Source organism: Rattus norvegicus, chromosome 17 (genome assembly GCF_036323735.1).
Source record: "Rattus norvegicus strain BN/NHsdMcwi chromosome 17, GRCr8, whole genome shotgun sequence".
NCBI classification, from domain to species: Eukaryota; Metazoa; Chordata; class Mammalia; order Rodentia; family Muridae; genus Rattus; species Rattus norvegicus.
In genome coordinates this window covers 19206951-19220898 of record NC_086035.1, presented here as the reverse complement: position 1 = coordinate 19220898, position 13948 = coordinate 19206951, and the positions used below count along the sequence as shown (strand labels likewise).

The 13948-nt window shown below is 46.2% G+C and overlaps 1 protein-coding gene across 19 annotated transcripts in view; it reads right to left on the bottom strand.

Moving 5' to 3' along the window:
- Positions 1 to 13948, bottom strand: part of Atxn1 (ataxin 1) — a 411355-nt gene that overhangs the window by 133853 nt on the left and 263554 nt on the right. For 16 of the 19 annotated variants that reach the window (XM_039095353.2, XM_039095354.2, XM_039095351.2 and 13 more), the window contains one exon: positions 12579 to 12699. The exons of the other annotated variants lie outside the window; for them this stretch is intronic. The gene's annotated coding sequence lies outside the window, so the exon portion shown is untranslated. The remainder of the gene's footprint in view (positions 1 to 12578; positions 12700 to 13948) is intronic. 19 annotated transcript variants of the gene reach the window in all.

The window sequence follows — 13948 nt, the reverse complement described above, 5'->3', positions numbered from 1 at the left end:
CTCAGCACTTGCCCTGGTAACAGGCTGTGGGCAGGTCCAGAGCTTCCTGCTCTCTGCTGTGCTTTGAGAACCCCAACCTCTCTTCTGGTTGTACAGCTTCAAACATGCTCACGAGTGCTGTACCACCTCTGAGTTGCGCTAGTCCTGTTTGCCCTTAACCACCTTTGGGCTGTCTTTCTGGGAACGATGCTAAGTGCTTTTAGGCTTCGTGTTGCTAGGTGTCCTACCCATCCTGTCAGCATCCTGTATAAAAGCTTTAAGTGGCTGTTTGCCTGTATTTGAGATAGGCTTCAAACCAGGTGTGGTGGTTCAGGCCTGATACACTAGAATTTGTGAGGCAAAGGCAGAAGAATTGCCACCAAATTTTAGGCTAGCCTGGTCTACATGGGGGGGGGGATGAGTGAGCTCCAGGCAAGCCAGGGCTACAGAGCAAGACCTTGTCTAAATGCGTACACACACACACACACACGTACACACACACACGCACACACACACATACACACACACACGCACACACACACATACACCCACACACACAATCGTACACATGTATGAACTGCTTCAGCTTTTCAACATGCCATGTCCTCCAGCAATGAGCTTTGCACATGTTGTTTTCTGTGTGAGCAGAGCCAGAAACCCTAGACCCCCTGAGTTGAACCTACTAGGTAATTTGCCATTTGTGGCCAAAAAGAAATGAACATACATGAAAGAACACGTGACTGAGATCTCTCTTTTGCTACTCTTAGAACTTACAGTATGGAGAACCTTAGCTGAGTGTGGTGCCTTGACACCTGCTATCCCAGCACTTGAGTGGTTGCGGCAAAAGGATTGCTATGAGTTCCGGGCCAGCCTGGACTACAGAGTAAGACACTGTCTCAGGAAATAAATAAGTACAAGCACACTCAGGAGGAACAAGATAAAGAGGGGAGGAGACTATCTTACCAGAGGATAAGAGACATGCTAGAGTGAAACCGAGCCAGCCAAACTGAAGATCCCTTGTCCCTACAGCCTGTGAAACTTTCCAACAACCATTCCAGGCTAATGCACCTCAGCCTCGCTAGTACAGAACAGAATTGCCCAAGTGGCCTGCAGAATCATGATACAGTATGCTGTGGTAAGCCACTACGTGTTGGAATCATTTGTTACATGGTATACGCTGACCGATACACCCTAGTGTTTTGGTTGACACCTATTCAGACCTCAGGTCTGAGGATAAAGGCCTGATACCAAAGGACGCCACACTAGTTTGCATCCACAGGATGCTGAAGATGCCACTGGGAGAACTCTGCTCATGGTATAGTTGTTTATTTTCTCATCTCCTTCCCTAGTGACAGAAAACTTCTTAGCTGTTGTGGAGGGCCCAGCTTTTGCAAACACTCAGTCAATATTTGCTAGAATAAGACCAAAGAATACAAATCTTTGTCTTCAGGCTTTCTCCTGTCTTCAATGTCAGAGTATCGATTTTAGACATGTTTTTTTCTATACCGCTACCTAGATCTGTTAACAATGTCACATGTATGGTCATGTGCTTCCGTTTCAGAGTTCCACTCATAGCGAAAGTTATTGGGAATCTCCCTATGCTTTACATAGGTGAAACCATCATATCTCTTCACTTTACCTTTCTGTTTGACTAGGACTAAAAATTCACCTAAAATTCCAAGAGTCCTCAGTTTATACACATAGATAATTCTGACAGATGCTCTCACTCCTGGGCCACCGAGAGCCCTCGGATGCCGTGGAATGGCAGTGGTGATTGTCTTTGGAAGACAGGGAAACAAAGCGACACACAGGTAGTTTGTTCTTGGTCTTGAAAAGAGAAGAGGTGGAAGGGGAACTCTAACTACCTGATCTTGGCCTGATATCCCTCTTGTTAGATGGAATCCAGGGCACCCCATCCTCAGTTAATTAATTCATATTCCCATGTGGTCTACAAGGAGGAGTTGAGAAAGAAGAGTTGATAGGCTTATCCGAAAGGAGCCTCCAGCTACCGTGTATGTAGGTAGGGTGTGACATGTATAGACTGACATTCACGAGACTTAGGTTGGTTATCACTGATCTCACCAAATTTCTTTAAAACAAACAAACAAAAAACAAAAAAAACAACCATCAGGGCCAGCAAATGACCCAGCAGGCAAAGACGCTTGCTGCCAAGTTACCTGAACAAGTATGACCTATGCTCAATTCCTAAAATCTACATTATCGAAGGAGAGGATGGATTCTCTCTCTCTCTCTGTCTCTCTCTGTCTCTCTCTCTCTGTCTCTCTCCCTCTGCCTCTCTCTCTCTCTGTCTCTCTCTGTCTCTCTCTCTCTGTCTCTCTCTGTCTCTGTCTCTCTCTCTGCCTCTCTCTCTCTGTCTCTCTCTCTCTGTCTCTGTCTCTCTCTCTGCCTCTCTCTCTCTCTGTCTCTCTCTCTGTCTCTCTCTGTCTCTCTCTGTCTCTCTCTCTCTCTCTCTCTCTCTCTCTCACACACACACACACACACACACACACACGTACGTGATTTAAATAAGGAGCTATCATCAAATCTGGATATTGCTGTCTTCTAACTGAAATGTCACTCACAGTCATTGTAGATCATGTCAACACGAAGGAGCTGTCTTTATGCTAGTGAGCCATGAATGATAATAAGTACTTACACAAAGTATTCAATTAGGAATTACAGAATCGTCTTTAAAAACCACTCCTCCTATACAAGAATGCCCTTTCGGAGATATTCTTATTCCAGGTACACAGAGTGTCTTCTGTTATGCTAATCACTTAGAATAATGAGCGAGCTGTGGACCCTATACTCTGTCTGACACACCATCCGCTCGCCTTAACTTCTTCCCTGCTCCTTTTGAAACACGATCTCATGTAACCTGGTCTGGCCTTAAACCCACGATCCAGCCAAGGATGACCTTGAACTTGGGATCTTCCTGGTCCTACTTCCTAAATCCTGGGATGACAGGCCTGTGCTACGGTACCCAGCCAAGCAGTGCTGGGAATGAACCTTGGGGCTTTTATATGCTGAAGAAGCATCCCACCAGCTGAGCTACCTCCCAGCCTTGATTTTACTTCACAGGAGACAGTTAAACAGACTGTGAAAGTGTCCACCTTTCCTTGAAGTTTCTTTTTTTCACCCAAATCATCTCTCTTAATTCAAGTTGCAGGTCTTATTAAATTATTTCTCTCTCTTCTGGCTCTGGAAGAGGATCTGATTAGTCACTGAGTACATGAGGGATGCTAATCTCACCCAGTTACATCCTCACCAGCATCATTACCACAGTGAACAGAGTTATACACACTTGCCTCAATTGTGGTTGTTAAGAGGAGCAAACAATCCCGAAAGCAGAGGAACTGTCTTAACGAAGACACAGGTGAGATGGGCTTTCTGCATCCCTTGTGCATCTCAACTGCCCTAGGACAGCCCTCTCTTCAAGTTTCCTGGGTTTTCCATCCCCTTGCAAAGGCCCCCCTTCAGTCTGTTTTTTTTTTGTTTAAGTGCCTTGATATTTCTAGGGGAAATTGTCAGCTAAACTCACCAGCCACAGCTAGGGGACTAATTAGTTTCAGACGTAAAGGTCAGCAAAGTCTGGGCTGGAGTAGTGACTCAGTGTGTAAGAACACTTGCTGCTCTCCCACAGGACCAGAGTACAGTTCTCAGCACCCACGTCAGAAGGCTCACAACTGCCTCTAAGTCCAGGCATTCACACAGACAGGCAGACAGACAGATAGACAGGCAGGCAGATAGACAGACAGGCAGACAGGCAGACGGGCAGACACATCACACACACACACACACACACACACACACACACACACACACACCACTTTTATTTTAAAAGTGATGTCAGTGTCAGTTAAGGCCACAGACTTTTAGGATTTTTCTATTAGTTTGGTTCCAAGTCAGAAAATGGCAGGAGTCATTTGATGCCAGTTCATTGTGGTCTAATGGGAGGAGGAGAGAACTGGGAGGGCAGAACACAAGGTGAGCAGTGTTCTCACTTAGGGCTGGGCACCGAGATGGATTACTGGGGCCCAGTAGGAAAGCTCTCCTTACACTGGGAGCTTTCAGGCCAGATCTGTCAACAGGAAATGGAGGCCAGATCAGTGGTTTGGTGTTCCCTTCATTCTTCCTCCATCTCCTGACCTCTGGTTCTTCCTAGCTCACACCGCCAACTCTGAGCACCAGCGCTGATCATCAACAGAACATTAATCCAATTCACACACACAGACACACACACACACACACACACACACACGGACACACACACGCATGCAGGCACACACACATACACATGCACACATACACACACACACACTCACACGCATGTACCACACATACACACACACACAGACACACACATGCATGCAGGCACACACACATACACATGCACACATACACACACACACTCACACGCATGTAACACACACACACACACACACACACACACACACACACCGTGCTATCAAATGCATTGAGATCCCAAACATCCCACACGCTGCCTGGATGAACCGCTAACTGGCTTGCTACTAGTTGGCTTGCTACTCTCTGTGGGAAGGTATTTATGCCAGCCCATGTACTGTTTGATCTTCAGTAAATGACACTCCCATGGTCTACCTCAGTAAGTGACGTCCTACACCTGGAGGCTGGCCCAGATGAAGGAAATGTAATTCTCTCTGTGTGCCACGTGAGTGCCAGCTCCATTCTAACCCCCTCAAGGCTGCCCATGTCCACTGCCACTTCTTTGGTTGTCTTTAGGGAAGCACCAGCCTACAGGTTGCTACGACAACCGGCAACACAGCTGAGGCACAGAAACAAGATCACTAGGAGAGCTGGGAACAGGAACCACAGACACCAAGGATAGCACTAAGATCCCCACTGCTAGCTGCTCTGACCCCCTAAAAGAAGCACCAAAAAAGGGACAGGGGACTCCTTTCAGGCCCAACATAGTGACTCTGTTCCAAATAATGTGTGTTAGTTGCAGCTAAGCAATAATCCACTGACATTAATACATTTTGTTTATTAGTCTCCTGAGAGTCCAGGGAGGAAATTTATTCAGAAGTACAAGTGGGATGGCCAGAGGCAGGTAGAGAAACTGAGGTGGTTGAAGAGGAGAAAATCTACTTGTACAAGTAATAGTGGCCTTAAAAAACAACAACAACAACAATAACAAAACAAACAAACAGAAAAGAAAACCAGCATCCTATTCTTACTGTCCCATTCCTTAGAGAAGAAAGAGAAGGCAAAGTAGACTAGAAATCTAGGGCTGTCTTGGAAAATGGAGAAGAGAAGCTTTGTTCTATGTATGGAGTGAGTCGTACAGTGCTTATAGAGCCTCAGGCATGAAGAACGCAAAGTGTATTTTTAAAATTTAGCTCCTGTGCAAGCGACAAAGGTTCCAGCAGGGGGAAAAAAATATCAGAAGCGAAGAGAAACCAAACAGAAACTTTAGAAAATGATTTTAGCAAGGGGATTTAAGATCAGTAAATATGAGGTGTCCCAGGGTTGGAGAAGACGGTGGACATTCTGACTGAAATACTGCATGCCTAGGGCCGGGACTGGCGCTAGGGGGTCTATCGGCCACTTGTGCCAGCATCATCAACAAATACATTCAACTGCCAGGCGCTCAAGAACAGAAGGGAGACGGCCTCGGGGACTTGTTCCTATATGCTCAAGAAAGAAGTAGAATTTCCAGGTGGAAGTTGGTCAAGGACCTAACAAACGTGCCCCCAAAGAATTTGCCTCAGTTTACCCAAAGCAAATTCTCAAAAGCTGAACATGTTAGCACTCGCCCAGACTTCTAGAACTTGGCAGGCAGATGTGGGAGGATCTGGAGTTCATGATCATCATTGGCTAGAGAACAGCTTGAGGCCAACCTGAGCTACGGGAGACCCTGTATCAACAGACAAGCAAACAAACAACAACAATGACAAAAACCTCTAAAGACTGTGAACAAAAATCCCCACTTGTATGACATCCTGTTCCTATTTCAATTTTGGCGACTGGATCGAGGTCAATTGTTTCGGGAACATAAGCACAAATAGAAAAGAAAAAAAGACCTTGAAAGACTAACTTGGTTCAAAATAGGCTTCAAAGAATGCAGTTTGCTACCTCATCTAAAGGGGTTCTGTATTTCTGCAGACCGCTCTCACAGAATCATGTAATATATTCGCCCGGATGAAAGAAGATAAATCAGTTCTTTCTAGTGAAGATTCTTCATAGCGATAATCTACTATACAGTAATGCATTAGATCCCTGGTCCCACAAACCTCTAATGAAAACAGTCTGGTTCTGAGATCTTAAGTAGCCTGACTCAATTTCAAAAGCGCCTACCTGTACAAGACTTATCTTCCCGTGTTTGACTCATCCCTTGCCTTCTTGGGGCACACTTCTTGGGTTTTCCCCTGCTGGGAGGTCTAAGGCAGAGGCTCCTGGAAACCTGGCTCTCGGTCACTCTGCCCAGCACCCCTCTTGGCACACCTGAGTGCCTTGGCATCTCTGTCCCCAGCAGAGCTCTTCTGAGATAACCTCCTGAGGGCAGTGAACAGAGATGGCTCAGTCCTACACCCTGGACTGAGGACTTATCGTGGCTCATAACCTTCTTTTAAGAAATAGTATTCTAAAGGTCCGGTAGAAATCACCACAGTTGGTTAGGCTGTCACCCCCCTTCCCCCACAGAGCATAGATATGGCAGGAGTTCATGGACTCTTTCCTTTTCACAGCTCTTTCCTTCTGTGAGACTGCCGGGGGTGGAGGAAGTTGCACACTGGGAGAAGAAGGTGCTGAGGAGAATGTCTATGCCTGCAATGGCTGGACCCAGCCAATGGTTAAGTCTCCTCTCAGAAAGAATAGCCCATACACATTCAGGTCTCCAAAAGGTTCCTTTTCCGGATAATACACAAGGGAAGTGGCCTGGAACTGAGGACGCTACCAGTAAGTGAGGAAGGTGGGGAAAGATTCAAATGAGCAAGACAGGGAATCCTTGTACAAATCCTCACACTCCTGCAAGGAAATGGAACTACCTCACCTGACATCCATAGGCCAATCCCAAATTTCGAACAAGAACATGTAGAGGGAACCCACCTCCACACACACACACACTCTCAGTCAATAATACAATGCTCCCTCTCATCCCCCCCTTACCTATTTCAGAATGCTTTTATGACCATCTAGAAATTGGTATCTCAGATGTAAAAACTCTGACCTGACAGACACATTGGGAAGTCACTCGAGTGCTCTTAGAAGAATGTGCACACGCAGTTCTCTTACTCCCAGCCCAGAAATCACACCCCTTGTCTCTGTGCTGTTTGAACGGGCAGAGTGATGTTCGGTTTTGCCTGCTTCTTCCTAGGCACACTCTGAGTGATGTTCTAAGCAGTTATCTTGATAAAGGGTTGGAAAAACACCCAAGCTTCGGGACACCTTAATTCCTGCCATCCTCAAAAGCAGGGCAGTGTGTTGCCTTCCTAAATGGCTTCTGGTGGCTTCTCCCCACCGAAAACACCACAGAGCAGACGCTGAGCCTCACCCGAAGCAGCCCACCATGTCTTTCCTCTAAGCGGTGTGCCAGAGGGAAATGCTCTGCTGTGACCTTGTACTTCGCTAACTTCCGGTGTCACACAGCACTCCCAGCCCAGCTCCACACCAGGAATAAAATGGAACTCAAACGTCAATGAGATGACACGGCTGTCACCATCCATAGACAGCCAACTGTAGGCTGCTCATGAACAAGAAACCACAAACCACTCAGTTAGAACAGAGGAGGAAATGCGTGGTGTAGAATTTTGCTTTTTAAATACCCAAAAACCCCCCAGGCTCACTAATAGTTACACTATATATAATATGACGCCCTTAAAGATGTATTTATTTATTATATATATATGTACACTGTAGCTGTCTTCAGACACACCAGAAGAGAGCATCGGATCTCTTTACAGATGGTTGTGAGCCACCATGTGGTTGCTGGGAATTGAACTCAGGACCTCTGGAAGAGCAGTCGGGTGCTCTTAACCGCTGAGCTATCTCTCCAGCCCAATATGACGCCCTTAAGTGCTTTCCCTCCCCACATTTATTTCACACACATCATAGACATTTAGCGTCTACTCCTACATGGCAGTGGGATCAGTGGATAAGACTGGGACTCTCCAACACCTACACAAAATGGCCATGAGGGGACAGGTAACTTCAAAGCCATGGTAGAGCATGGGGATGGGAAGATCACTTGGACTTGCTAGCTGGCAGTGCCCACATTGTCTAGCTTCTATTAGCCTAATTCCAGCTGTGGGGAATTTGATACCCTTTTCTGACCTTGTACATAAAGACATCTTAAAAGTTAATAGATTTATTCACTTTTATGTGTATATGTAATGTATATAGTTGGGCACGCACACACCATGGTGTAGGTTGATGTCATTATGCAAGTGAAGGCAGGTGCAGGATAGAATGAGGCCTGTCATTGGATGAGAAGGAAGGATGGGTGGGAGAAAAGTTTTGGAAAGGAGAGAAGGGCAGAGTGAGGAAGGAGCTGGGAGAACATGGCGGCAGATGTTAAGATTCCTCTCTGTGCATAGATACAGGTTGTTATGACTATTTTTAAGGGATGGGTGTGTACAGAATTTTGTGCTGTCTAGATGGGCAAATTCTATCTTATCAATTGGATCAGAGGTTACTGTCTGGTGTGTTCTTTCTTTTTTTTTTTTTCTTTTTTTCGGAGCTGGGGACCGAACCCAGGGCCTTGTGCTTGCTAGGCAAGCGCTCTATCGCTGAGCTAAATCCCCAAACCCCTGGTGTGTTCTTTCTTGTGGCGACTTAATTAAGTTCGAGAACGTGCAGTGGTGGGACGCACCAAGCCCGCCACGGAATTGGGATGTGTATGCCTGGCATGGTAAGAACCTGCCAAGGAAACTGTGAGTGAATGGCTCACAGACCGCCCAGGGTCAGAGGGATTGTGGGAGAGAAAGCGCGGAGTGGTATGTGTGGGAACCAGTTGTGACACTCGCCTTTTCTTTTTTACTGCAACACCATGGCAAGTATGGGAAGATCATGGGACAATTTGAAGGAGTTGGCTCTCTCCTTCGATCATGTGGGGCTTAGGGGGTTGAATCTATGTTGTTAGAATTGTTGTGAGTAGCTTTATCTGCTAAGCCAGTGGTTCTCAACCCGACTAAGGTGGCGAGCCTTTTAATAGAGTTCCTCAGGTTGTGGTGACGCCCCCGACCATAAAATTATTTTCATTGCTACTTCATAACTGTAACTTGGCTACCGTCGTGAATCATAATGTAAATATCTGTGTCTTCTAATGGTCTTAGATGACCCCTGTGAAAGGGTTGGTTGACCCCCAAAGGGGTCAGAACCCACAGGTTGAGAACTGCTGTGCTAAGCCATCTTGACATCCTAAGACTTCATTCGGTACATTAAACCAGAAGCACCTGAAAACTAGGTTGTAGTCAATCACTGGTTTTTAAGGAGTTAATGAGGAAAAAGGAGGATCTGATCTGCTTCGTAGCAGAGCAAAGCCCTGGTGACACTCGACACAAAAGCTACAACCGCAGAGGTCATAAACCTCCATTTCTCTTGTTGTCCATCTTGAAATGTGTCACCCGGGGTGCTGAGACCCAGCTTACAGGGCCACTTGTCACATCAAACACAAAACACAGGTCTCCTGACTCCTCCTTCAGCTCAGTGCCTTCCCCTTCCCTTGCAAGGCTTGGTGCCTCTCCACTTTTCTGAGAGCCAGGTGAAGACACCTTCGTGGGGAAAGGCCAACTGTTAGGAGAGTGTGACAGATGGGGGCAGCTGTTAATGAAACAGGCAGAGGAGTAAAACACACTGAGTAATGAGTCTGAGGCGTAGTCCGCAAGAGCTGATGAGGCTGGGCCGCTTTGACAATGCTGCTGGTGATCATGGCTTGCACCTTACAACGCCCACACTCACACCTGTCTGCGTGCAAATACACACTCCCTGGCTTTCCTCGTTTGTAACGCCCTTCAGAGGCACAGGCCTTAAGGCTCTCAAGCGATAAAAAGACATTTCTCGGCTCGCCTGAGGAGGTCACTGGAATTTCACATTTTCTTCCTCTCAGCTCACTCTGTTTACAGAGAGATTTTCAAGTGCCTTAAAGTTGGCCTGTGTGGCATCTCCAGATTTACACTTCGGGACCTTTGAGAACGTCACATAATGCCTGAGGTCTGATATGAACCCTTCAGAGCAACAGTAAAAAAGGAAAACCCACGGTGGTAGTCACAAAGCCGGCCTGGAACACAGCAACTGTTCTCATTTAAACCAAAGCTAGGCTTGAAAGTGACTTTCTGTGAGACCCATGCTTCCCAGGAAAACAGCACCTTAAAAACATCAATGCTGCCAGCAAGCGACCAGACCAGCTGTGTTGGCAGTGAAACGTCCTAACACTTAAACCCAGCAGGGTCCCAGGGTAGTCCATGAGCATGACAAACCTTTTTTGAGAAAATACTTAGACAATTCTCCTCCCATGATGCAACCGTAAACCAACGTGTCAGTTGCTTAACGTATCAGAAGCATACAGCAACCCACAGACTTATAGAATACCACTCTCTTTGGTGGTAATGGGGTTGGTGAGCCTAGAGTCATCAACATGCTTGATCTTAACAGTACAACTAAGATTAGAAGCCTTGGTCATGGGTGCCAAGGCATGTCACAAACTTCTAGAATCCATAGGATCACACCTACAAGTGAAAACACACTCAAACAACAGTGCCTTCTGGGAGCTACAATGAGGCACAGGGAAGTTTTGAATTTAAAGGTTTAAATTTTTTTTAAAGTGTGTGTGTGTGTGTGTGTGTGTGTGTGTGTGTGTGTGTGTGTGTATGTGTGTTTCATAGATGCAGTTTCCCGTGAAGGCCAATAGAGGGCACTGGATCTCCTTGGGGTGTAGTCACACAGAGTAGTGTATTTCTCTGATGTGGGTGCTGGGAACTGAACTCGGGGCCTCTGGAAGAGCAGCATGTGACCCTAACCTCTGAGCAGCATGTGACCCTAACCTCTGAGCAGCATGTGACCCTAACCTCTGAGCCATCTCCCTAGTTCCAGGAAGTTTTAAATTGAACGAGTTAATTTTGACAATACTATTAAACCGCTAGGAACTAGGGATAAACATCTTAATATATATCACAAGATGTTTTTGAAGATTCTTTTGACATCAATACCCTTTCTCTCCGCTAGGTGCTGTGTCTATCTCAACTTTATGAAATCTTTTAGGCAGTCACAAAGAATAAGTGATAGAGGACTGAAAAGTAACTGTGACTGAGTCACCAGTTCAGTGGGTAAGGGCACTGGCTACTAAGCCTGACCATTTAAACGTCACTGAAACCCACACAGAATGAGAACCTACCTGGAAGCTATTCTCTGACCCCCACATTCAACCTCTCCCCCAACACACATAATCAGTAAGTATAATTAAAATAAAAGACTTAGAAAATTCAAAACTTATATATGTTATAAGATGTGCAGTTGAATGCTTACAGATTCTAATTGAAGTTGGCTAATTATATTCTAAAACACAAAGATATTATTACTTCTTTTCTCAGAGGAGTCCACTGGCCATCTAGGACTTTCCTGTGGTTATATTCTTTCCTGGTTAACACTCTCCTAGATTTTGTGGACTCTGTGTGTGTGTGTGTGTGTGTGTGTGTGTGTGTGTGTGTGTGTGTGTGTTTGCGAGTGCATATGTGCACTGTTGTGCATGCAGTGGAGGCCAGGGGTTGATGTTGGATCTCTCTCTCTCTCTATTGCTCTCCCTCTTGTTTTTTGAGACAGCATTTCTCACAATCAAATGGCAGATCTAGGCAAATCCATTTCAAATTTCACGGCAAATAGGGCTCCTCTAGGCTCAGAGTGGGCCACTTAATCAACCCCCAGACATTGAAACTTGTCAAGAGGCTTCAGCTGACATGAAGTACAGTTTACTAATCCCCACATCACGGACAATCACCCTGATTAAATCAGCCACTTCTGAATCAGAGAAAAACCCTCAATAACTGTTCTTCCACACAGGTCTGCCATTTTGAAAGTAAAAACAAAAAACAAAACAAAACAAAAAAACCCCAAAAACCAAAACAACAGAAACAAAAACCAACCCAACCCAACAACAACACAAATCCAAAAGCAAATCAACAGCAGCGATAGCAGCCACAGAGAAACCAGCAACAAACATCATGGTTGAGAGAAAGAGACCAGAGATAAGTAATACTATTAGTTACACATGGAAATCCAGGCCTTAATCCTCATCTCATTCACTATCCTAGAAGAACAGTGGCAGACAGTCCCCTATACATCCGATACCACCGACTATGCCAGGAGCGAGAGCACAGAACCCTGTATTCTGCAAGCAGACCATCAGCTCTGCTCCACGGCGCAAGGGAAAAGGCAAGTTTGTAGTTAGTAATGTAGAACCTCTTCTGGAAACAAGAGATCTGAGAACTGGGCGAACACCCAGGGCTCACACTAGCAGCCCCTCACACCAGGGACTCACACTGGGCAATCACCCAGGGTTCACACTGACAGCCCCTCCCACTGGGCTCACCGGTCTTTACAAGGAAAGTCTGCAGACAGTGTTCACTTACAGCATTCACTATGTTCTGCTCCCAGGAAGCCTCCCTGAGACTTCACCATGGAAACTTCCCTCAGCAACTGGGCCGCCCAGGCTCTGGTGTTGTCTTTCTTTCACAGAGAGGTTAGAAATACCTGGCAGGAGAACAACCCAGAAAGAAAGGATATGGTAAATACATTCATCTAATCATTTTTTTTTTCAGCAATCTGGTCATCTGGTCAACCAAAGTGATAATTTACCAAAGACCATTTTCCAGGACCTGCTTTAGTTAGTTAGTTAGTTATTTAGTTTGTTTGTTCGTTCATTCATTCGTTCGTTTTTGGGTTTTTTTTTGTTTGTTTAATTTACTATGTGACATAAACAACTTTTTTCCCCCTTATTTTTTCCCCTCTCCCATGAGAAGCCAATTCTAGGAAACTTCAAACCTAACCCTGGGTGTGACACAAACTTGCTCAAAAGAAGTCGCTATTTGCTGGAGTGTGCGGTGTGCACCTGTAATCCTAGCACTGAGGAGACAGAAGCAGGAGAGCTAAGTCAGCCAGGGTTATAGGAGACCCTGTTTTGAAAACACCAAAACCAGCAAGGAGAGGGAGGAGGGGAGTCAGAGAGAGAGAAGTGGGGAAAGGAGAGGGAGAGGCAGGGAGGGAGAGAGGGGGGAGAGGAAGAGAGAGAGAGAGAGAGAGAGAGAGAGAGAGAGAGAGGGAGAAAGAGAGAGAGAGAGGAAGAAGAAGGAGGAGGAGGAGGGGAGAAAGAAAGAGAGAGAGGAAGAAGAAGGAGGAGGAGGGGAGAGAGAGAGAGGGAGAAGAAGGAGGAGGGGAGAAAGAGAGAGAAAGGAAGAAGGAGGAGGGGAGAAAGAGAGGGGGGAGAAGAAGGAGGAGGAGGGGGGGAGAGAGAGAGGGAGAAGAAAGAGGAGGGGAGAAAGAGAGAGAGGAAGAAGAAGGAGGAGGAGAGAGAGGGGGGGAGAAGGAGGAGGAGGAGGAGGGGAGAGAGAGAGAGAGAGAGAGAGAGAGAGAGAGAGAGAGAATGAATTGCTAGAGGTATAGTTTACAGGCACAGCACTTGTGTAGCACCCCTGAGTTGAGTTCCTGGGCCTACTCCCCAGCACTGGAAAAACAAACAGGATCCCCAAATAAGTCGCTTGACTTAACTCTCAGGAAAAGGAAGCAAAGACTACAATCTTTGGCCATTTTCATACCTCCCAGCGAGACTGGGAAGATCAATAAGTGCTCTTGAGAAGCACTCGACGTTCCCCAGAAGACAGACACTATGTCAACAGAAGGTGTTATTATTGGTCACAGCCTGCTACTGAGCTCTCTGAGCCAGGGTATAAAACCCAGCTTTGGCCGAGCACCAAGCTCTCCCGGGCACACTCAAACACTGACA